At 38.8% G+C, this 25,824-nt stretch overlaps 1 pseudogene across 1 annotated transcript in view; it reads left to right on the plus strand.

The window, feature by feature from the left end:
* LOC149234135 (uncharacterized) overlaps positions 1-19,929 on the plus strand; it is a 350,486-nt pseudogene extending 330,557 nt beyond the window's left edge. The window contains exons 13-16 of the transcript XR_016246072.1: positions 18,814-18,951; positions 19,088-19,200; positions 19,384-19,446; positions 19,554-19,929. The product of XR_016246072.1 is annotated as an uncharacterized LOC149234135 (transcript). The remainder of the gene's footprint in view (positions 1-18,813; positions 18,952-19,087; positions 19,201-19,383; positions 19,447-19,553) is intronic.
* Positions 19,930-25,824: the final 5,895 nt, after the last annotated feature.

Genomic DNA, 25,824 nt, shown 5'->3' on the forward strand with positions numbered 1-25,824 from the left:
TGACCCTCAAGTCTCTTCTTATACTTTTCTCGTTGGTCCATCAACGGCCGAGATTAAGTCCCTAATCAACGGCTAAGATTAGATCTGGCTTGATCCATGACTTTTGGACCATTCTAACTCAGTTTTATATTAATTCACATTAATATTTTATTTTCCCTAAGTTTAGACTTAGGGATTCCATTAAAAATATTAATTATTTTAATATCTTCCAAACTGGTTAGATTCTGCCCAAACCATTTTTGCGTCTTGGAGATCTCATGTGCTTTAGTCTCTCCACCAATTTTCGTGGTTAGAGCACATCCAATGCTACACCAAATCAACACTACTGAAATTTTTGAGCAGATCAAGATGTCTTCCTCTTACTTTAAGAATGAAAAGAAGCTAGTTGATGCTTAAAACTCCTTCCCTTGGAAGGCTATATTGGATATTACTCTTGAGGAACATGACATTCTAGAGTATGTTGAAGAAGAGGTAGCAAAACTGTTAAAATTGGCAACTAGGGCCAAATTCCACCTTAGGACAACTCATATGATGGAGATGACTATTGCATTGGATTCCTCTTTTCGAGAGGTCCAATTTTGATATAAAGATCATCTCATTCTGACAAGCAGAAATGGAATTTTGAATTTATTCTCTCTCATGCATAAATCGACAAAGTTGGCCTTAGTCAATTGTAGGCTCAGAAGCCCAACAGATGTGTCTCCTCACCCTCAACGAAGTGTATAAATAGGAGTGACCTCTCTCCTCATTTGGACATCACTCATCTCATCACATATCTATTTCTCTCCTCTCTTGATTGGTTCACACAGCGTGGAGGTAGCCTTCTCTACTTCGCACGTGTGAAAGGAGGACAAATTTCTAGACTGTTTTGTTGGTCGAAAATCTCAGGGTTACAGGGCAGCATTGACCAACGTTGACTAGGATTGTTTGACCAAGTGTTTACTGCGTTTCAGATGCGGGAAGTTCGATTTTTGGAGGTTGCATTTATTGGCACAAGAATAGAGGTGATTGGGACAGTTTGACCAATTTGACTTTAGCTCTGACTTCAGATTTGGCTGCAAAATTTACAGTAGTGTTTTCTCTCTCCTTTGACTAGTTTGACCAATCTGTTTTGGACTGACTTTGACCCTCTTGGAAGGCCAAATTTATCTGCTGTTGACCGAGCTGCTTGGAGGACATTTTAAAGCTACTTTGACCACCATTGACTTTCTGATTAGGGCTACAGTTGACTGTTGATTTGACAAGATTGTTTTGGGCAAGTTAATTTGATATTTGTACTCTCTCTCTGTTGAACCATTAAAGAATAATAAAAAGATTTGATCAAAGGGTTTCCCCACATTGGGGTTTTTCTTTGGCATCTGCCACATCTTATGTCCTCTTGTCTTCGCTTGTCTTCTGCACATGTTTTTATGTTCTATCTGTATTTACCGCCAATGTGTTTAAATTAATGTGATTGCTACTAGATATAATTGGAAATTGTCAATGGGTGATAAGGAACATTGAAGTAAATTGTGCTAAAGCATAGAAAATGTCATTATTATCTAAAATTAACATGGTATCAGAGCGCGGGTGAAGACAAAGCCCAAGCAAGAGTGAGGAAAAACAATCACTAAGGGAAGTTGTTGGACAAGGCCTTGGATCTAGTCTGAATGACGACTACATCTTACTTCAAATCTGAGGACAAGCTTAAGGACAAATCCGACTATCATGCATGGAAGATGTCTCTAGATTTGACATTGGAAGAAAATGATGCCGTGGACTTTGTCAAAGGAAGAATAGTGGAGTCTCCTTCAAATGCATATGCTGCTGCGCAAACGAAGTACAAGAAAGGTGAGGTTAAAGTTAAGAAAATTATTGTTGATTTTATTCACAAGCCTTTGGTTACCTATATTTTTGATTTGGAAACATCCAAGGAGATGTATGACAAGCTGGTTGGGATGTTCAAAATAAATAATGCAAATCAAGTTCTCTTTCTCAAGAACAAGTTGAAAGACATTAAGATGGATAGAGGAGAATCCATCCAATCCTACTTCATGAGGATTACCGAGATCAAGAATGATCTCCTATCCATTGGAGAAGTCATTAGTGTCAGAGAGCTCACTTTTATTGCACTTGGAGGCGTTACAAGACAATGGGATGTGTTCAACACTACCATCCTCAACAATGACAGGATTCCGGGATTTGATGAATTATTGTCTAGATGCACTCAAGAAGAAATAGGGATGATGGAAAGTGACAAGCCCTCAAATGGAAACAATCTTACCACCTTCTCTACTCATTCTAAAAAGAAGAACAATGCTAGTCCAAGAAATCAAGGTCAAGGGTTCAAGCTAAGATTCAAAGAAGGAAGAAAAGGAAGATGCTTCAATTGTAACAGGTTTGGCCACTTCGCTAGAGAGTGTCCTCACAAGAAGTATACTCCAAGAGATGATGACAACAATAACAACAACTTCAAGGACAATGACAATCAAAGGAACAATAAGTTCAATAACAAAGGAAGAGGAATGCTCTTGTTGCTCGAAATTGAAATGGTTGTCCTCCCAAGAAGTCGGAAAACTCCAAGTATGAAGAAGTTAATGTTGTAAAGCAAAAAGAATTTTATCTTATTTCTGCCCTCACCACCGCTGCTCCTCCGGATACATTGGATCATTGGTTGATTGATAGTGGTGCCTCAAGGCACTTCACTGGGTACAAAGCGGCTCTCTCAAACTTGATCGAAAAGAAGACGGATATGGAGATTATACTTGGAGTTGGGGATAATGCCACTTATCCCATGAAAGGAATTGGGACTGTTATTCTTCACTTAAATCAAGGTCAAACCCTCAACTTACAAGAAGTTTTGTATGTACCTGATCTGAAAAATAACTTGGTCTCTATTTCTGCGATTGAAGAAAAAGGTTTGGTGACATTCATTAATGGGAAAGTTCATGTTTGGCAAAGGAACCCAAGAGATGCATTCACTCTTGGATTCAGGGTTGAAGGTCTTTATCAAGTTGGAAGAAGTCTGTTGGGAGCAATGACTTTATGATACTTCTCTTTAATCCAAATTATGGCATCGGAGATTTGTTCAACTTCATTTCAAAGCCTTACCTGATGTAAGGAAGATGGGTACAGGTATGGCCGAATTCAGCTTAGATTATGAAGGTGTTTGATAGGTCCCTATAATACTAGTGATTACCCCATTACTATTGTATTTGTATCCCTTATTAATATTGTTGCCTCTATTGTCCCCATATTTTTATTACTATGCTCCATAGAATCTATTGTTATTTTTGTGGCTTTATATTATTATTGTTAGGTCGGTTAGGTTATATTATGACTCCTACATATAGAAAGGAGGTTTTGTCATTTGTATCATCGAAAAATTGTTCATTTATGTAATGTAAAGGAGGTTGCCCCCTCGAAGACGCTGAATTCTAAGGCGTTGATCTATCTTTTCTATCTTTTTCTTGAACTGGTTTCATAACATTTGGTATCAGAGTTTTGGATTCTAGGGTTTCGCTGCTCCAAACAAATCATCGTGGCATTTTCGCTATAACTTTTTTCTGCGACGTTTCAGAAGCTAAAAAAAACCCATTTGAGAAGAAATCACGCTGAATCTCGGGTCCAAATTTCAGAGCTTTTCGCGCTATATTTGCAAAGATATGATCTAAGGAAGTTGGTCTTTTTGCAGACTCCTGAATTACATTCCAAACAAGTGACCTGGGGAAAATCGTCATAACTTTATTTCTGAGCATTGGATTGAAATTTCGTAAGAAGGTACAGAAAGAGGATGGACTGTAGTTTCTTGTATATATTTTCAGAGCCAAAAGTCAAAACAGTGACTCGTGGCACGTCATACAAGTTCGCTCTACTGAACTAGTCTATAATCAGGTCACTGTGGGAGATTGTGCATAACTCTTTCTTGGAGAATCCAATTTGGATCAGACTGGTGGCATTGGAAAGAGGACGCAGAGGGATACTACAGGTCGCAATTTTAGAAATGGATGATCCGACATTACAGAGATACATCAGATTCAATATCAGGCTCCTACAAAGTGAAAAAAGGTGTGTAGTTTTTTTTTAATTTTTGCACAAGCTTTGTTTGAAAAACTAGTTTGAAGGAATTCAAAGGGCATAGTAAAGAATTATTATCAGTAATTGATGCCCCGAGGAAAGAAAATGCAAACACCTAGTAGGCAACCTGAAAGCTTTAGCATGACTCATGAAGAAGAGAAAGAAATGAAACATGATATATCAAAATTACGAGACCAAGTGCAACAAGTGTCACTTGCACAAAAAGGAACAGAATCTAAGATGGATGGTTTAAAGAAAGATGTAGAAACTAAGATGGATGGTTTAAAGAAAGGCGTAGAAGCTAAGATGGATTGTTTAAAGAAAGGCATAGAAGCTAAGATGAATGACGTGGAAGCTAAGATGGACGATTTGAAGATAGATTTGAAGACAGAAATGGAAGAATTGAAGATAAATATGAATAAGTTGCTACAAGAAATGGTCACTAATGGTGAAAGGGTAGTAAAGGAAACTCATGATGAGAACAAAAGAAATGTTAATCATGATTCCATAGACTCTAGACTTGAAAAGAACAAGGTACTCTTGGTGAAAGGAAAGGTAAAGAAGCCTACTGAAAACTCTAGTGATCATGATAAAGCAAAGTTCAAAGATTTTGAATTAGTGGCTATGAACCTAATGGTAGAAGGTACAAAGGACAATCTTGTCCCATTCATAGCCAACATTGACCATGCTCAAGAAATGTACGGGGCTTTGTCAAAGTTACTCATCATTATGAACATTGGTCAAGTAGCAAGTTTGAAGAATGAACTAAGGACCACAAAGATGACTAAAGAAGACACAGTGGCCTCCTACTTTGTAAATATAACAGGAATCAGAGATGATCTTTTGGCCATTGATGAAATTGTTCCAGACAAAGAACTTGTGATCACTGCTATACTAGGATTGCCACCTACTTGGGGTGCATTTGCTGCAGGACTCAACAGTTGGAAGGAAGCTCCCACTTTTGAAGAACTATGGACTGCTTGCAGTCAAGAAGAATTAAGAATTTCATTAGTTGCCAACCCTGAAGGAGTGTCAAATGCCTATGTTAAGGAAACTTCAAGAGATTACCAAAAAGGAAGGCTAATATGTCCAAAGTAGAATGCTATCAATGTCATAAGAAGGGTCACTACAAGAGTGACTGTCCCGACAATCCAAGAAACAAGAAGAAAGAAAGAGATCAAGCCAATGTTACTGAAACAAAAGACCTAAAGAAAGCCAAAACCTGAAGAATCTGATATTAGGGACTTACTACTAAGTCCTTTGCTTCTAGTATTAGATATTTTATTTTGTATTTTTGATGTTTAGAATCTATAGGTTTTTAACATATTTTTGGAAAAGAAATTTTCTATTTTTTTAATGAGTTTATAGGTATCCCTCAAGCTTTGGAAGGAGCCCCCAACATCTCCCAAAGATAAGTATCTCATTTCCTTTCAATTTTTGATTTCATATACTTATTCAAGTGTTGATTATATTACTTCAAGAGAGGACCAAAAAGGAAGGTTAACATGTCCAAAGTAAAATGCTATCAATGTCATAAGAAGGGTCACTACAGGAGTGACTGTCCCGACAATCCAAGAAACAGGAAGAGAGAAAGAGATCAAGCCAATGTTACTGAAGAAGAAGACCTAAAGAAATCCAAAACCTGAAGAATCTGATATTAGGGACTTACACTACTAAGTCCTTTGCTTCTAGTATTAGATATTTTATTTTGTATTTTTTATGTTTAGAATTTATAGGTTTTTAACATATTTTTGGAAAAGAAAATTTCTTTTTTTTAATGAGTTTATAGGTATCCCTCAAGCTTTGGAGGGAGCCCCCAACATCTTCCAAAGATAAGTATCTCATTTCCTTTCAATTTTTGATTTCATATACTTATTCAAGTGTTGATTATATTACTTCAAGACAGGACCAAAAAGGAAGGTTAACATGTCCAAAGTAGAATGCTATCAATGTCATAAGAAGGGTCACTACAGGAGTGATTGTCCCGACAATCCAAGAAACAAGAAGAGAGAAAGAGATCAAGCCAATGTTACTGAAGAAGAAGACCTAAAGAAATCCAAAACCTGAAGAATCTGATATTAGGGACTTACACTACCAAGTCCTTTGCTTCTAGTATTAGATATTTTATTTTGTATTTTTGATGTTTAGAATTTATAGGATTTTAACATCTTTTTGGAAAAGAAATTTTCTTTTTTTTATGAGTTTATAGGTATCCCTCAAGCTTTGGAGGGAGCCCCCAACATCTCCCAAAGATAAGTATCTCATTTCCTTTCAATATTTGATTTCGTATACTTATTCAAGTGTTGATTATCTTAAATATTAATCACCATTCTCCCTCTATTGTCTTGATTTGGGAAACATCTGTTATATCCTCAAGGAATATGAAAGAGAACCTCCCAAGACAAGGTTTGTCAAGAAACAAAGGTATGCATCAAAACTACAAAACATTGATTTATTTATAATAAATGTTCATTCATTTGACAATCTATTACTAACATCGTTATGTTTAGCTATATTGAATCTTAATTATTCTTGTCTTGGGTGATTCATCACTTTATAAATCTACCCTCCTCATATTCTTAATTAACTCTATAGAACCCTAGTTAGGTTCTCTGGAAAACCCTAACCTAATTGTATGATAATGTTAATGTTTCAAAACCCTAAAATTACTTAGGGTTATTAGGAAATGTTAGTTGAAGTTTTTGTTGATGATGTCATGTTTGAGATTTCCGTATGATCATGAAAACCTAACTTAATGGGGTTGAAATGATGTTGACTGAAATCCCAGACCTTTGAAATTTTGATATAGTAGAATTTGCTTTGCTATGTTATGAAATCCTAGATCTTTAGGGTTTGGTTGGGTCTATAAGCAAAACCCTTGATATGTATTTAGAATCCTAGGTATGTGTTCATTTGGTTGAAACCCTAGCTTGTTCTAGGTTGGTATATGTCTAAACACATTAATATTACCTAACATATGATGCACTTATGATATGCTGATGAATTCCTAGATATATGTGTTGACCTAATTATTAATGGTCATAAGTCTTAGGGTTTAATATAAGTCCTTGTTTGAGTTTGATATTCTAGGATGAAATGAGAAAATCTAGGGTTTGTAGCTAACCCTAGTGGATGCTAGTCATGTTGAGGTTGTTATTGGTTCTTGGTTGTCTATGATATCTAGGGTTTGCATGAAATACTTGTAGGAAATCTAACATATGAAATTTGAAAGTTGTTAGATATCTAATTTGTCTCCAGGGTTTTCTATATGAAAGATCATGTCATGTCATTGAAACCCTAGATATAGTAAGTTGGATAACTTGACGAGCTGTAAATGTGATTTAGGGTTTGTAACAAGACCTGGGTAAGAATTTGAAGTGTTGAAGTATAGTCTCTTGCTGATTATGTCTGTAAAATGCTTCTGTTATTATAAGATTTTGATATGGCTAACTTCATGCTTCTATAGTTTTGGTTGTAGTTGTTGTCTAAGTTGTGCATGTATACAATCTTCTAGGTGGTGAAGATGATCAAAAGAAAGGTTAGTGTGATAAGCATGATATGAATGGTGATGGTGACTCTGATAAGTTGGATGGAAGCCACTAAAGTTTCTCCGATGCCGAAAAGAAGAAAAGATCTACCTGAGATTAAGAGGGAGCTTGGATAGAATCTCCCTGGTTAAGAGGGCGAGTATAGTTTTGATTAGAGAATGAAGTTTGAAGGATATGTTGCTAAATGTGAAGTTGAAAAGGAAAGTTTTGGTTGATAAGCCTACTGTCTTGAGAAGCAACATTAGGAAAACCCCAAAGGTTTGTGTTTATGATTATGTGAAAGTATATTATTGATTGGGGTTTTGATTATACAGGTAAATCTCTCAAAGATTTTCATAGCATGTTGATTACTGATCAGTTTGATCAAGAGAGATTTGTTGCCCTTGATGCGCTGGATCAAGGAGAGGCTTTGTGAGTGAAGCATTGCCTAGGAGGACATCTGGCAGACACTTTGTGTTGATGTCTAGGTCCCGAAGTTGGAAAGGTGTTGTTGATTGTAGAGCTTTGTTTTTGGGTACACACCCAGATTCTTGGGTTGATGGTTAGCAAGTAAGCCTGATGGTACCTATAGAGGTTGAAAGCTTGAGTCCATATTAGTCCCACTTGGATAGATTGCCCTAGTCAGGAATCTAGTCCATGGCATTGCGGTGCCCAAATTTCTTTATGGTTCATATAGTTGAGATCTTCCATGTACTTCTATATAATGAGTACCTCCTTAGTTAAGAGGGAGTGTTGGAAAATATAACTAGGTTCAGAGTTCATTAAATGTATTTGAGCCATCATGTAATGTACTTATAAAAAGAATAAAGAAAATATTTTTTTATTATTATTATGACTTATTAAAGCATGGGTTTCATGCTTGGGTCATCATGTTTTAGGTCAAAGTCCCCATTGAGGACTTCTAGGATTTATTTCGAGTCAATAGAGTCATTGTACTTTTAAAGAGACCCTACTTGGGCTTTTGAATCATATAAAAAGGTTAAGTATTGAGTCAAATATGAGTTATGTTGTCTCCACACCAAGTCGACCTTAAGATGATCAAGTCGGCCTCAAGAAGGCTATTCAACCTCACCAAAGGACTATAAATGAAGCAGTTCGAATACCATTTGAAGCATTCATTCACAAGCAAGTTTAATATCTCTTGAAGTTGGGAAAAAGTGTGAAATAGAGGAAGGAAGGAAAAGGAGTGCAAGTTTGGTCTAGAAGGAAAAGAGGAAAATCTAAATTTTGGTGCTTCTATCTCTCTCTCATGCCCTGGTTTGGAAAATCGAAGTTCTCTTGTTGATGTCATAGCCAATTGTCATATGTTGTTGCTACTAGATCAAAGTGTAGGTCGAAGTTGTTGTTGCTGTCTCTAGAAGTTGTATTGGGCCAAGATCAAAGTTTCTAAGAGATGATCAAAGTACTCTAGTGAAAATCGAAGTCTCCAAGGCAAGGTCAAAGTCGTTCGGTCGAAGAAAGTGTTTCCACTACTGCTGCTGCTACCAGGTCAAGTAAGATCCTCTGCAAGAGTAGAGAAAGGCTGACTTGGTGTGGAGGAAAGTTTGTCTCAAGGTCTAGAGTCTTGGAATATCTCCGGAAAACTATTGAAGGAAGAATTACTGGCTGGGTTTTCCCCTAGAGAGGAGTTTTGCCTTGGCTATGAGCCTACATCTGGTGTCCATTGTTTTATGTGCTAATGCTTTGGTAATTGCTTGATGAACTAAACGAAAGAAGAAATAAAGAAACCTAATAAGAAGTCAAGAACATCACAAGTAATTATCAAGTATAAAAAAATCTTTCTGCCTTTTTGATTTTCTAACAGCCATGTGGCCTCAAGAGCTAGGGAAATTTTCACCATGGATATAGATCAATAATGAACTCCCCAAATAAGCAAAACACTCAAGCCAAAGATGTAAGGTGTTTCTCTAATGAGTGGTAAAAATTGTAGCAAAAATATTTCTGCGACATATTTTTAAAGTGCCATAGTTGTGTCAACTATTTTTCGATTTTTTATTATGACCGCATTTTGGAAATCGCATAGCCATTTTACTTCTAGTGGTGTTGATCCAACAGAATTCTAGGCACCATATCAAAACACAACTGCTCCTAAAGCTGGGTTTTCCTCATAATGCAATGCAACCCTAGATCTAGGGTTTGGACCCTCCTATATTTTCTCCAAGGTGAGATGTCCCATCTACAAGCATGATACAATGTGAAAACATCAAATTAGACACATCCTCAAATCTGGCAAGTGGATCAATGATATAAAGCATCAACACGCTGAGTGTGACTAACACTTAACCATCTCTTGAAAAGAAGGGACAACCCCCACCTTCCCAATTCACCTCTAATGGTCATTTGTGAGGTCTCCAGTGTGTAATCTCCTCCTCAAATCATGCTAGCCACCTCCTAAAGTCAAGGAAAGTCCAAGAAGGTCCACATGTGCCAAATAGAAGCCCCTATGAGTAAGTAATGTATCCTCCAAGGTGGATTTCCCATCAAAGCATGTGACACATACCTCCAAATGCATGAAGGGATTAAATGTTCCAAGATCTATGATATGACATGGCATAAGAGGTCTAGTTGCATGAAGAATGGCCCTAAATTGCCTAGGCCATTGTGAACAGTGCCTAGAGAGTTGTGAACTGCCTTAGAAGTTGTGAAGATTCCAAATGTCATGATGAAGCCAATGCAATGGCCAATTAGCCCCCAAATGCTTGGGAATCCATCAAGGGAACTATGCATCTTGATGTACAACCATCTAGTAAGGAGTGGAGACTGGAAGATCATATGATCAACTAATATATCATCAAATTTGTAGCACATCATCATCCATGTCATCAACAATCCACGGAACCAAGTGAATGCCCCAATTATCCAAAGCTCTTTGTGATGAAAATCACAGGAAAGAAAGAAAGAAATTTTTAACGTCCACGACGCTAAAGATAGGCTATGGGAGGCTAAAGCATATGGGAAGAAATTCACTAGTACAACTGCACAACCCCTATGCAAAATGATGGGTAATAAAGCCCTTATTTTGTGTTGCATAAATCAACTGTTTTTTCCCCAACTTTGTGGAATTGCATGGTTTTTAAGCAAGTCTATCTTCATTTTTTAAAGCAATCCCACTTTCCATCTTGTTCTCACCTTGTCATATGTGAACAATCATCTTTAACAGGGTGTTGATTTGGGGTAGCATCGGATGTGCTCTAGCCATGAAATTTGGTGGAGATGTTAGGGCACATGAGATCTCCAATACCCAGAAAGGGTTTGGGCAGATTCTAAACAAACCAGGAGATTAAAATAATTAATGTTTTTAATGGAGTCCCTAAGTCTAAACTTAGGGAAAATTAAATATTAATGTGTATTAATATGAATCTGTGTTAGAGTGGTCCAAAAGACATGGATCAAGCCAAATCTAATCTTAGTCGTTGATTAGGGACTTAATCTCGGCCGTTGAGATGTCAACAGGAAAAGTATAAGAAGAGACTTGAGGGTCACTTGGAGGAGCACACCAGAGTGATCAGTCATTCTATTCTCTAGAGCAGGGTTTGCTAAGAGAGATAGAATCAGTGATTGGAAGAGCAACTGAGGGGCATTGGGTACAGAGAAACAGAGAACGCAGAGATTGTGTCGGGAGAGCAGCACAATAACCAAGCAGAGTGATGCAGAGCCAGCAAGGGCTCACGCAGGGCCACGCAAAGGCAGCCAAGTGCCACGCAGAGCACCAGAGAGGCCAACGTGTCTGACAGAGAGGCCCAAAAAGCTGAAGCAGGGCCTCCTAGGGCTGACGCAGGGCCAACGTCAGACAAATAGGGGCTGACGCAGTCCAGATTGGGCAGAGGATGGGGTTGCAAAGCAGTTTTGTGCTGAGTAGTTGCCAGAAGGATTTTCCAGGGTTTCAGCCAGGAGATTTCTCTCAAACTGTGAGGCATAGTTGCTAAGTAAATTCTCTGTTGGGTAGGCCAGTTTCAGGACCCAGATTATACTCTGATATTGCTTAATAAGAAAACCCTCAGATAGTTGCACCAGTTTTCCCACATTGGGTTTTTCCGGGAACATTGGTCCAAAAACAATGGTGTCATGTGGTGTGTTTGTTCTTGTTTCATTTAGTTGTTGATCTGTAATATGTTGAACATGCACTGGTGTTTATTTTCAGTATTTACTTTGTAAATAACTTGTTAAAGAAAAATAACGAGTAGGTAGGAATAAATCAGAAAAAGTGCATGAAGGGTTTCTAAACTAAGTAAACTTAGAAACTTCAACATGGTATCAGAGCGTGATTGCAAATCACAGGAGGACTAAAAAACATCAGCCGAGTGGAGCAATAGCAACAGAAAACAGTTGTCCCGAGGTGACAAAAGTTGTTTCTAGCAGCGCAGAAGCCAAGAAGTGTGACGCGGAGCCAGCCAGAGCCATGCAGAAGAAGTCGAGAGCTGCACAGAGCCTCAGAGAGGCCAGCGTTGCTGATGCAGAGGACCAGAGGGCTGACGTAGGGCATCCCAGGGCTGACAGAGAGCCAGTGTGAAGCAGAGAGAGGCTGACACAGTTCACAGAGAGGCAGTTGCTGGAGTCTAGAAGGCTGCAGAAATATTGCAGAGTGGAGCTAGTGAGGTACTGTAGTCAGAACAGTACCTGACAGAGCAGGGCCAAAGGAGTTGTTATCGAGGGTTTCTAGCCGAGGAACCTGGATCAACAGTGCAGTTGCACAAGACGATCAGAGTAGGCGGCATCTCAACAAGCAGCAAAAGGATTTCCAGGAGGGAAAGCAGGACTCAGAGGGGGTCCAAAAGAGAACTTCCAGACGGGAAGTAGAGACTCAGAGGAGTCGAACAGAGAACTTCCAAGAGGGAAGTAGAGGAGTGTCATAGCACTACACAGGGTAAGAGATCAGGATAGGCTGGACAGAGTATCGAACTTCGCACTCTGGCAAGCCAGAATCTTATCAGTGCTTGACAGGAATCGTGGCAAGAACTTCGCCTTGAAGGTTATAGCTATCCCAGTCGACCCCAATGATAACGACAAGTACAAAGAAGCGATGGCGAGGGCCAAGTGCATTATCCTTGATGGGGTCAAGGATCATGTGGTACCACATATAGCCGAGAAGGAAACGGTAGTTGAGATGTGGGAGGCTCTCAAGAACCTGTACTAGCATACTTCTGTGCAAAGAAGAATGTTGCTCGAGAACCAGATGAGGTCGTATCTGATGAAGAAGGGTCAATCGATTGACACTTTCCTCAGAGGACTGAATGAGATCCAAGACCAGTTCACTGCTATAGGAGCGACACCAGATCAGCAGCTTATGGTGAGGATAGCCATGAATGTTGTCTCAGAAGATTGGGAAGTGTTTGTCCAAAGTATCCTAGGCAAAGGAACTCTCCCACCTTGGGACGAGATGTGGGCAGCTCTTCGCTAGGAAAAGATCAGACGGTAGTCGAAGACAAGTAGCAGCAGCAAAGGGATCAAGGTCAAGCAGGAGGAGGAGGATGTGGCCATAGCATCTGAGGGAAAGCAGGAGAAGCGAAAGAAGAAAGATCTCTCCAAGATCAAGTGCTTCCACTATGGGGAGATGGGTCATTATGTGACCCAGTGCCCAAGGAAGGAGAGTAAGGGAGAGTCTTCCGAGACTAAGGCAGCGCCAACACGGGCAGAGAAGGAAGTTTTGACAGACGATGATTGTGTCCTGAGTGCACACTCACCACTTGAGCTGAAGTGGGGAGACATCGAGCTGTAGTTAGGCGGACTACAGGCGATGAGGGGCAGGATCCTTGAGGTACCCGGCCTCTTGGATTAGACCTTGCCACGGGAGCCCCGACGAGGAGTAGCAGGACTGGCTGAGTGGGTAGAGACGGATGCGGATGGAGCGGCAGAGAGAGCTACAGTCTAGGAGTCCCAAGACAGCGCGGAGCTAGCAGGCTGCAACAGTGCGAGAGGCACAGGAGTGTTGCACCAATGCAGGATGACACAGAGAGGTGTGCAATGGTGCGAGATGCAGGGAGTGTTTGCAGCAGCGCAGAGGTCAGCGAGGGAGCACTTGTCAGTGGCAGATGGAGTTTCAACATCAGTGGGTGTTTTTAGCCCAAAGGGAGGTCAGTTGGGAGATCAGTTACTTACTTCTTAGTTACTGAGCTGCAGTGCAACAGTGGGCAGCACGATGCAGCATGATGAGAGGAGGTGCAGTGCGGATGCAGTGCTGGCAAAAACGATTAGCAGCAGCACGGATGTAGAGGGAGATGTCGTACATATGCAGCAGTGATAGTGGCAGAACCATGGGCAGCAGTACAGGATACAGCAGTGCAGAGCAGGAAGGCCTAGCATCAGCACAGGTACTGATGCCGGATGATCAGAGTAATACTCAGTGAGGAGTATTGTTAGAGCACAGTCCTCCCTAAGAGGGAGTGTTGATTTGGGGTAGCATTGGATGTGCTCCAACCACGAAATTTGGTGGAGAGGTTGGGGCACATGAGATCTCCAATACCCAGAAAGGGTTTGGGCAGATTCTAAACAGACCAGGAGATATTAAAATAATTAATATTTTTAATGGAGTACCTATGTCTAAACTTAGGGAAAATTAAATATTAATGTGTATTAATATGAATCTGTTAGAGTGGTCCAAAAGATATGGATCAAGCCAGATCTAATCTTAGCCGTTGAGATATCAATAGGAAAAGTATAAGAGGAGACTTTAGGGTCACTTGTTGGAGCACACCAAAGTGATCAGTCATTCTATTCTCTAGAGCAGGGTTTGCTAAGAGAGATAGAATCAATGATCGGGAGAGCAGCTGAGGAGCATTGAGTACAGAGAAACAGAGAAATTAGAGATTGTGCCGGGAGAGCAGCGCAACAGCCAAGGAGAGTGACACAGGGCTAGCAAGGGCTCACGCAGGGCCACGCAGAGGCAGCTAAGTGCTGCACAGAGCACCAGAGAGGCCAGCGTGTCTAACGCAGAGGCCCAGAATGTTGACGTAGGGCCTCTTGGGGCTGACGCAGGGCCAGCGTGAGACAGAGGAGCTGATGCAGTCCAAATTGGGCAGACGCTGGGGTTGCAGAGCAGTATTGTGTGGAGGAGTTGCCGGAAGGATTTTCCTAGGTTTCAGCCAGGAGATTTCTCTCAAACTGTGAGGCATAGCTGCTAAGGGAATTCTTTGCTGGGTAGGCCAGTTTTGACACCCAGATTTTACTCTGATATTGCTTAATAAGAAAGCCCTTAGATAGTTGCACGAGTTTTCCCAAATTGGGTTTTTCTGGGGACATTGGTCCAAAAACAATGGTGTCATATGGTGTGTTTGTTCTCGTTTCTTTTAATTGCTGATCTGTAATATGTTGAGCATGCACTGGTGTTTATTTTCAGTATTTACTTTGTAAATAACTTGTTAAAGAAAAATAACAAGTAGGTAGGAATAAATCAGAAAAAGTGCATGAAGGGTCTCTAAACTAAGTAAACTTAGAAGCTTCAACATGGTATCAGAGCGTGATTGTAGATCACAGGAGGACTAAAAGACATTAGCCGAGTGGAGCAATAGCAACAGAAAACAGTTGTCCCGAGGTGACAGAAGTTGTTTCTAGCAGCGCAAAAGCCAAGAAGTGTGACGCAGAGCTAGCCAGAGCCACGCAGAAGAAGCCGGGAGTTGCGCAGAGCATCAAAGAGGCCAGCGTTGCTAACGTAGAGGGCTAGAGGGCTGATGCAAGGCATCCAAGGGCTGACGCAAAGCCAGCGTGAGGCAGAGAGGGGCTGACGCAGTTCACAGAGAGGCAGTTGCTGGAGTCTAGAAGGCTGCAAAAATATTGCAGAGTGGAGTTGGTGAGGTACTATAGTCAGAACAGTAACTGACAGAGCAGGGCCAGAGGAGTTGTTACCGAGGGTTTGTAACCGAGGGACCTGGATCAGCAGTGCAGTTGCATAAGACGATCAGAGTAGGGAGCATCTCAACAAGCGGCAAAAGGATTTCCAGGAGGGAAATCAGGACTCAGAGGGGGTCTAGAAGAGAACTTCCAGATGGGAAGTAGAGACTCAAAGCTGTCGAACAGAGAACTTCCAGGAGGGAAGTAGAGGAGCGTCATGGCACTATATGGGGTAAGAGACCAGGATAGGCTGGACAGAGTATCGAACTTCGCAGTCTGGAAGGCCAGAATCTTATTAGTGCTTGACAAGAATCGTGGCAAGAACTTCGCCTTGAAGGTTATAGCTATCCTAGTCGACCCCAATGATAACGACAAGTACAAAGAAACGATGGCGAGGGCCAAGTGCATTATCCTTGACGGCTCAAGGATCATGTGGTACCACATATAGCTGAGAAGGAAACGGTAGTTGAGATGTGGGAGGCTCTCAAGAACTTGTACCAGCATACTTTTGTGTAGAGAAGAATGTTGCTCGAGAACCAAATGAGGTCGTATCAGATGAAGAAGGGTCAATCAATTAACACCTTCCTCGGAGGACTGAATGAGATCCGAGACCAGTTGACTGCTATAGGAGCGACACCAGATCAGGAGCTTATGGTGAGGACAGCCCTAAATGTTGTCTCAGAAGATTGGGAAGTGTTTGTCTAGAGTATCCTAGGCAGAGGGACTCTCCCACCTTGGGACAAGATGTGGGCAGCTCTTTGCCAGGAAGAGATCAGACGGCAGTCGAAGAAAGGTAGCAGCAGCAAAGGGATCAAGGTCAAGCAGGAGGAGGATGTGGCCCTAGCATCTGAGGAAAAGCAGGAGAAGCGGAAGAAGAAAGATCTCTCCAAGATCAAGTGCTTCCACTATGGGGAGATGGGTGATTATGCGACCCAGTGCCCAAAGAAGAAGAGTAAGGGAGAGTCTTCCGAGACTAAGGCAGCGCCAGCACGGGCAGAGAAGGAAGTTTTGACAGACACGCACACGCACCACTTGAGCTGAAGTGGAGAGACATCGAGTTGTAGTCTGGCGGACTACAGGCGATGAGGGGCAGGATCCTCGAGGTACCCAGCCTCTTGGATTAGACCTTGCTACAGGAGCCCCGACGAGGAGTAGCAAGATTGGCTGAGTGGGTAGAGACGGATGTGGATGGAGCAGCAGAGAGAGCTACAATGCAGGAGTCCCAAGACAGCATAGAGCTAGTAGGTTGCAGCAGTGCGAGAAGCACAGGAGTGTTGCACCAATGCAGGACGGCACAGAGAGGTGTGCAACGGTGCGAGATGTAGGGAGTTGTTGCAGCAGCACAAAGGTCAGAGAGGGAGCACTTGTCAGCGGCAGAGGGAGCTTCAACATCAGTGGGTGTTCTTAGCCCAACAGGGAGGTCAGTTGGGAGATCAGTTACTTACTTCTCAGTTACTAAGCTACAATGCAGCAGTGGGCAGCATGATGAGAGGAGATGCAGTGCGGATGCAGTGCTAGGAGAAACGACCAGCAACAGCACAGATGCAGAGGGAGATGTCGTACAGATGCAGCAGTGGTAGTGGCAGAACCATGGGCAGCAGTACAGGATACAGCAGTGCAGAGGATGTTGACTAGGAAGGCTTAACATCAGCACAGGTACCGATGCCGGATGATCAAAGTAATACTCAGTGAGGAGTATTGCTAGAGCACAGTCCTCCCTAAGAGGGAGTGTTGATTTGGGGTAGCATCGGATGTGCTCTAGCCACAAAATTTGGTGGAGAGTTTGGGGCACATGAGATCTCCAATACCCAAAAAGGGTTTGGGCAGATTCTAAACAGATCAGGAGATATTAAAATAATTAATATTTTTAATGGAGTCCCTATGTCTAAACGTAGGGAAAATTAAATATTAATGTGTATTAATATGAATCTGTGTTAGAGTGGTCCAAAAGACATGGATCAAGCCAGATCTAATCTTAGCCGTTGATTAGAGATATAATCTTGGTTGTTGAGATGTCAATAGGAAAAGTATAAGAAGAGGCTTGAGGGTCACTTGGAGGAACATGCCAGAGTGATCAGTCATTCTATTCTCTAGAGCGGGGTTTGCTAAGAGAGATAGAATCAGTGATTGGGAGAGCAGTTGAGGGGCATTGAGTACAGAGAAACAGAGAAGGCAGAGATTGTGTTGGGAGAGCAGTGCAACAACCAAGGAGAGTGACGCAAAGCCAACAAGGGCTCACACAGGGCCACGCAGAGGCAACCAAGTGCTACGCAGAGCACTAGAGAGGCCAGCGTGTCTGACACAGAGGCCCAGAAAGCTGACATAGGGCCAACGTGAGACAGAGAGGGTCTGACGCAGTCCAAGTTGGGTAGATGCTGGTGTTGCAGAGCAGTTTTGTGTTAAGGCGCTGCCGGAAGGATTTTCTCGGGTTTCAGCGAGGAGATTTCTCTCAAATTGTGAGGCATAGCTGCTAAGGAAATTGTCTGTTGGGTAGGCCAGTTTTGGCACCCAAATTGTACTGTGATATTGCTTAATAAGAAAACCCTCAGATAGCTGCACCAGTTTTCTCACATTGGGTTTTTCCGGGTCATTGGTCCAAAAACAATGGTGTCATGTGGTGTGTTTGTTCTTGTTTCTTTTAGTTGCTGATCTGCAATATGTTGAGCATGCATTGGTGTTTATTTTCAGTATTTACTTTGTAAATAACTTGTTAAAGAAAAATAACTAGTCGGTAGGAATAAATCAGAAAAAAGGCATGAAGGGTTTCTAAACTAAGTAAACTTAGAAACTTCAACACAGGGTTGTCCTCATACTGATATAAGCAAGTAAAAATGGAGCAGAAGTAATAAAAGGAAGTAGCCATAGTTTATAAAGATAGAGCTAACAAAAACGTAATGCTTTAAAAATGAGCAAGCTCTTGAGCAATTTTCAGCTTATAGATTTGTTTTCACTGAACGGATGATAAATGGTGTTAAGGGTCATGTTTTGATTGATGGATGAATATACAGTTTCTTGTCTAACTCTAAAATGGCATACGTGTGTTAGTTTTTTGTCTGCACACATTTCTATTACAAACTGCAATGTATGCTTAGTGGTTTCAAACTGATGCTTTTAGGACTGGCATGTACTACTAACGTTTATGTTTATTCTAAGACAAGTACATACGTCATATATAATATGCTTTAGAGAATCAAGTTACTGTGTGACAGCGGGCATGGAGAAAACATTCAAGTCAATATTTATTGAATTAGTATCAATGATAATAGCAAGTAATAAGAACTAATCAGTTGGAAAGTGTTTATTATTGCAAGGTTTCAATAAAAGAGTTGCATTTTTCTATCAGTTGTTTCAGGCAGATACTAACTGTACGTTGATTTTCATTTAGTAAATCTGGTCTGGGAAAAAGTATGCCAATAGAAGAAAGGAAGCGTTTAAGTCAGGAAGTAAGGCAGTTCACAATGGGTGATATTTCTCAATTTATGGAAAGCTTGCCTCGTGATCTACTCACAGTCCTTCGAACCGAGTGAGAACCTAGCTCTTATTTATTTGGTTGGCCTTAGTTTATGCAACTGCAGTCAAAATTTGGTTTTGTTATCTTGTTCTAGCGGAGCCTCTGCATGTTTCACATTTATTTGACAGCAGATAATTCTTAGTCTCAGTGGGTTGCTGAGATCTATAATCAGCAAACTTGGTGCTCCACAACGTATTAGGCTATTGGCAAATGCAAAATATGCTGTGGCAGGTCTTGTGCCAAAGTACAACTCTGAATCTGGTAAGTTTTTCTGGCTATATGCTGATACATTTTTACATGTACAAGCTGATATGAATAGGAACTGCTTCATTTGGAACATATACCTCGACTTTACCAAAGCCTACCAAATGTTAAGATTTGATCAATGTTTATTGTTTGTCAAGTGATCCAGCGGAGCTCATTATTTTCTTTTTGTGAGTGCAGGATTCAGTCTGAAGCCTACTGCAAAAGCTACATTTGATTATATCTATCTTAGACTTTGTCTAGGTAAGTTGATGCCATTTTTAGAGCTTCCTGACTTTATATGGCTGATATATTTGTCAGTTACCTCTAATACCAAGTTGACTGAAATGTTTATGGCATTTCTTATGTAGAAGTACTGGAGTTACACTACAAAATGAGGGGCATATATGCATCACTTTTGCAACAATTCAAGTATTGGTTCTCCAAGTTTGTCGGTTACCTTCCCACAAGGATAACGCTTCCCAACTTGGTTTCATAACTAGTATCCATCATTGAGATTGTTGCCACTGCAGCATTGGTGATATCAGTTTTGTATTATGAACATGTATAAATTTTCTGCCTATACAAGTTTTAATCTGTTCGTGTTTTAAAAACTCTGTGAACCAGAATCGGGTTCACCCTTTGGGGATCCTAAATCAGGTTGTGAACCAGTTCGACCGGTTCAGCCAGTCAAACCTAAAATTTAAAAGGAAAATAATAAAATTTTAATATGTTATGTATGTTTTAGTGAACTGGTTCATAAACTGAGTCGTTGCTCGATTCCGATCTGAGTCCAGCCCAACACCCGGCTGATCCGGGTCAATTAATACATTAATTTATATGTACTCGCTTTTGTTCTCTCAAGTTATATAGCATGTTTTTTTCTGAAAAAGGGAAATTTGCTAACACTATTTGACCTATTTTGTTTTCTCAAGATATATAGCATGTTTTTCTGAAAAAGGGAATTTGCTAACACTATTTGACCTATTATAAATTTTCACATTTACCTTTCTCTTAATTCTAGTTATGCTAGACAAAAATACTTAGCTACAACGTTGCCATTGGCTAATAGTGATGACCTCATTGTTTTTGCACCCTGAACCCAGACATGCCCTCTCCCCATAGTTACAAAGCATTGAGGTCATGCTTACTAGCACAGTTTGGTGTCAATATTATATTGATGACTGTATCAAGGTAGGAAGACAATCTTATGGTTGCTTTAATACTACATTTTGAAAATGTTATTGTATAATTTGGTATTTATAGAATGTAAAGTTTTGGATTTTATCTAGTCATGTTGAAAATAAGAAAAGAAGACTGAAAACACATTGTGTGGAAAGGATGGATTGTCTTATATCACAATATAGCCTATGCAAGTTTAAATATCAGATACACAAATGCTAACACAATTTTGATCACGAGTTTCAATCCAACCTTATATTCAAAACTTGCCCTTCTCTCCCTTCCGGTGTGGGAGAGGGCATAGGATTAAATAATACAAAGCATTCAAGAGTTGTCTCATCGTATCACAATCTTTGTGTTGATATACTCTCCATTAGATTTAACTAAGTCAACCTAACCATCTAATTAATTTCACTTGACTAATTGTAAGTTAAATTGTATAATTTTAAAAATATGTAATTCATGATTTACACTAGTTAATGCCTAAAAACAAGTTATAATAATATAAAATATAATTATCATCATACATGTCAACCTTTCATGAAATGCTATTAAATATTAGAGGGCATTTGTTTTGTTTTTTCAGTACCGCTTTTAACATGGAGACGGTACAAGACTTCAAAAAATGATTAACAACTACACAAACAATCAACATCAAGGAACATGTCACTGCAATGATTCAGTTGTGTAGCTTTGTAGATTTAAAGTTGGTTCTCCTTAAGTTAACACCAATGATTAATCGCTAGAGCACAATCCACTTGATACATGATGAAAATGCTTGTATTGAAAAAAGGAATTCTAGTCACACTAAGACTGGTTAGATTAATCGCATGGATTATCATGCAAAAGATAGCAAATAACTACCATTAGTGCCACCACCTATATTAATTGCATTCTTAATGTAAATATTGTTTACATAATTTATATTATGAAATAACACATTTGACACTTCACTATCACCAAAAACGATATTAGCATATATCCATTTTAACTATGGATCTATCCATTGTTGAGAGGGATCAAATATATCAAGATGTAAACTTCTTTTCGAGTGAAAAACTTGAGGAAAGGTTTGTACTTCGAGAGATTTGATTCCTTTCGACACTTGGTGGTTTTGAAGTTAAAATGTATCTATGTTGTTTCTTAATGATGGATCAAATGTTTCACGCTGTAAACTTTTGTTTAGTGCAAAACTTGAGAAAAAGTTTGCACCCTGAGAGATTTGATTCCTTTAGATACTTGGCAGATTTGAAGTTAAAATGGATTTATTTTGTTTCTTAATAATATTATTTATATTTTTATAAATTTCACATCTCTATATGTAGTTTTTTTTATTAAAACACACACACACACACACACACATATATATATATATAATTTTCTTTTTAATTATACATTTATTAAGTTTTAATATGTTTATTAATTATATGTTTTGGAATGCCCACGAGGCATAGAGCAGATGGTGACAAGGTGTTATGTTAAGGCACTTTGTAATGTGGTTACTAGTTGAAACTCCATGGGTAAAAATCCAACCATGCTAAGGGTTGGTGTAGCCCAAGCCGGGTGTAATCCCCAGGGGATTTCGACAGCGTAGATGCCCTTGGGTTGTGGCTACTCAAGTCAAAGGTTGGGCATGCCAGTGATCTCAGGACTCACGTTACCTAGCAAACAATAACAAAAAAGTTATGTGTTCTGGAATATTATGGTTATAAATATGAATCATTATTACTAAAAACATATTTTAATGTTATATGGATATTATGATTTTTTTCCCAAAAAATTGTTAGTAATTTTATTAATAAAATCAAAATTTACTATAATACAAGTTGAATTGAATGAGTTTATTATTTTTATTACTTTTTTAATTGAGCCAACGTTGTATTTTATTATTATTATATCTAATACTTCATTTTATGGACATTATAATATCTCTCTCATATTGAGCCAATAATTAAATCTTCATACCCATATACTAACACTACATCTTTCCCATACTGGGTTGTAGAATATCTCCCCATACTAAGTTGTAGTATGTCTCTTTGCACAACCAGATGACATTACTATATTTGCACCAAAAAACCCCACAACCTTATTATAAAAAAGTCAAACATCAATTTAAATGAGAAAAAATAATGTATTAATGGAGATTAACGTTAAAATTGAATGACCTTTTTAAAGTTACTGAACCACATTAATGTTGAAATTCCCACGAAATGTACACTTTAATGCAATTAAGAAATTTCGTCTCTTTGAATAGAGGTTTCTAGGATCTCAATCTCGTGAATTTCAACCTTTGGATTGTTATGTAATAATAGAAAAGATAAAAAAAAAATTCACTCTCTAACAGCAGAATTGTCTAAACAACTCAAAAGAAAATATATCAAACTATCGAGATACGTTTCGGCACTTAAAGGTAACTTTTCAAGCATAAACTAGCTTTGAAAATTTGGTTTTATAACATTTATAAAAATAGAAAAACAAAAATAACAATAGAACAACGCTTAAATTCTTTAATGAAGATGTCAAACCACTCAACAAAATTTCCCTTTTACCTCATTTAACTCAACAAATCATATAATTGTTGTAAATAGTATTACAAGAAGAATATAGGTGGCTAAAAATTAATCACAAACAATTGCACAAGTTCTAGATAATTCAAAATTTCATTAATGTGATCAAGATACAGTTCATGTATATACAATAATGTTTTCTCAAGGCTAGTACAAACCGATAGCTTGTTGATTTTGTGGTATTAGAAGGTGATCCAGGTTGATATTGGTGGCCACTCGCCTATTCCACTAGAACCTCCAATGGGTTTTATTGGTTTCTTTGATTATAGAACAATTTACTAATTTTAGTATTTTTTGGGTTTTGAACTGTAGGAGCTATTTTAACCCCCTAAACAGTGTTTTTTTGAGGTCCATAGCAAGCTTGTACTCATGAGCACGAGTCTATCGCAAATATTGTAGTACTCGGAGAGATATCTCTAACAAGGTATTGTGTGCGCCAAACAGAGATCATATGACTAAGTTACTACCTTGGGAAGTTGGTTGTCCAACTAATCCCAACGAAGCCCACACTCTTGGTGTTCCATCTCCTAGGGTTAGGGTTTTGGTTGTCTAAAGTTTCCCTTTGTTGTTCAATAATAAAAGGGCCCTTGAGCCTCATTGGAGCACAGATCAAAGGCATGTAGCTGCCACATCTCTTCTCAAAGATAAACTACCGTTGTCCAATCTATTTTTTTTTTCATTTTGTATATAAGCATCCTTCAGTTCTTTGATATTAATGAAATGAAGATTTATTTATGTTGCATCTCTGTGTTTATGTTTATATTTGTATGTTGTTGTGTTTTAGCATAAGTTCGAATCAAAAGGTTTTTTACATAACTTTTGTGCTTAACATGCAGGAGAAGAAGTCCTCTTTGGGTGGTTGTTCAAAAGGAGCAACTAATATGATTTCTTTCTTAAGTTTTGATTTAAGAAAAACATATTGATTAATTTAATTGATTAATATTGACTAATTGAACAAAATTCCAAGGATAAATATTTAATTATTTAAGTCACGTAGATCTAATTTCAATCATTGATCTAAGTGGGCTAGGTTTAATCCTAGTCATCTAACATGTTGGAGATTGAGGGTTATGGATTTTTCTTAATATGAAATTATAATGAGAACTTAAGGGAGAGGATGAAGACATACTTTTGCATGGTCGAGGAAGCAATTTTTTCTTGTGTGAGAGGTTCAAGTGATTGAGGAGAAAGAGAAAAAATGTGTAGTAGATTTTTGATAGGATAATTTGAGAGGGTTGAAATTTCTGAAGGGGACTGAGAATTGGAAGAGAAAGGTTGAGTTTTTAGAGTAGGTTGACATTGTGAGGAGAGACCAAACTTTCTAGCTAGTGTTAGGTAAGGAAGGGTTTCGATATTTTCTGAAGGTGTAGTCATATAAGTGGAGGCCGAGAATTTTATAGCGCATAATTATCCATCAGTGCAACAATTTCAAGGGGGTTTGAATTCTTCCTTGGGCCGAAAATCTTAGGGTTTGTTCTAGGTTCTAGTATTGTTGTATTTTATGTGTAATTTCTCTATGGGTTTAGGCCGTAAATTTTCATATTTCAATGTAAAGTGAAGGGAGATTTATCGGGCTAGATTTTTGTTGTATTGTGGTGATTTCTTATTTGTTTTTCCCCTTCAAAATTATTGTTTAAAAATTGAGAAGACCAACATATTTATTTTTCACAGTTTCATTTTTAATTTGGGTTAAATTAAATTTTCTGGGTATAAATAATTGTCAGAAAAATAGATCAAATTTGATGCTAAAAATTTAACATAACTCCCCAAAACAATGTTAGCAAAACAATGAAAATCCCTAGCTCACATCAAGGAGCTCTAATAAGCAAAAATCATTCCAACAAGTCTTCCAAGGCAAGACAACATCTTTGCTAGGATGTTTAAACATTTAGGAGTTAGTTAAGTTCAACTTGGTTATATGTGTCTATTAGGTAAAAGTGTGTTTCTTTAGTATGCATTGTAATTTGATGATCGCATTATGTTCTAGATATAGAGTGATCCAACGACTCATTCTCCTCAATACTAATGACTACTGATTTGTCGCTTAACAACCTGTTAGTCCATGATATCTATTTAAAGACCATGGAGAGTTATGGCTAATGATCAGTTGTGAGAACTCCCTTATGCAAATTATTTTCTTTTGCACTGATAAAATTGCCTCAAGTGGTCGATGGCTAAGGCTATGGATTGTTTCCCTCTAAGAGGGTTTTAACGATGTAAAAATACTATCATTGTGATCTTTGATTTGGTTGTGTGAGTGGTTACTAGAGGTGTCCATCTTGCATGGAATACCCTATTTACTTGAACATGGTATTAGAGCTCGTTTGAAGAATTGCTCCCATTTGTGATCGAGACCTTGAAGTTTGCATTGATTTTCAGCTAAGAACACCTTTCGTTTAATTTGAAAAGATGTTTGTTTTCCCAACATACAACATTTTTTGTCAAATCTAGAGGCATACAGTTTGAGTATACCCCTTTTTAATAACATACTTTATATTACAATTTTCTATTTATATTCCTAGTTTGCTACTCTCTCTGCTCTATGTATGCTCTTTGTCATGTGCTTTATGCGATCTCAGCAAATATAAAAACATAACAGAAAATGTTTTCTCGTCTATGTATGTTGTACTTTACTATGTGCTTTGTGAGATCTTGACAAATCAAAAACAACGAAAAAACTTGCATTTCTTGAGTAAGCTAATCAAGATTTAACCTCATTGTTGTTGAGTTTTGGAATATTTTTTGAACTAGTGTTGTATTTGGATGAACACGTCTTTTTTGGTAAGCCCAAAGTTTAAAGAAGAGCTTTAGCAACAACAACAAAAACCCCACCCTCTTCCACTACTATTATTATGTATTTTGCATTAGTTCACTTGGTTAAAAATTACTT

The sequence above is a fragment of the Pinus tabuliformis genome, chromosome 8 (genome assembly GCF_031772625.1).
Source record: "Pinus tabuliformis cultivar Carrire ecotype Pingquan chromosome 8, CPIR1, whole genome shotgun sequence".
NCBI lineage: Eukaryota > Viridiplantae > Streptophyta > Pinopsida > Pinales > Pinaceae > Pinus > Pinus tabuliformis.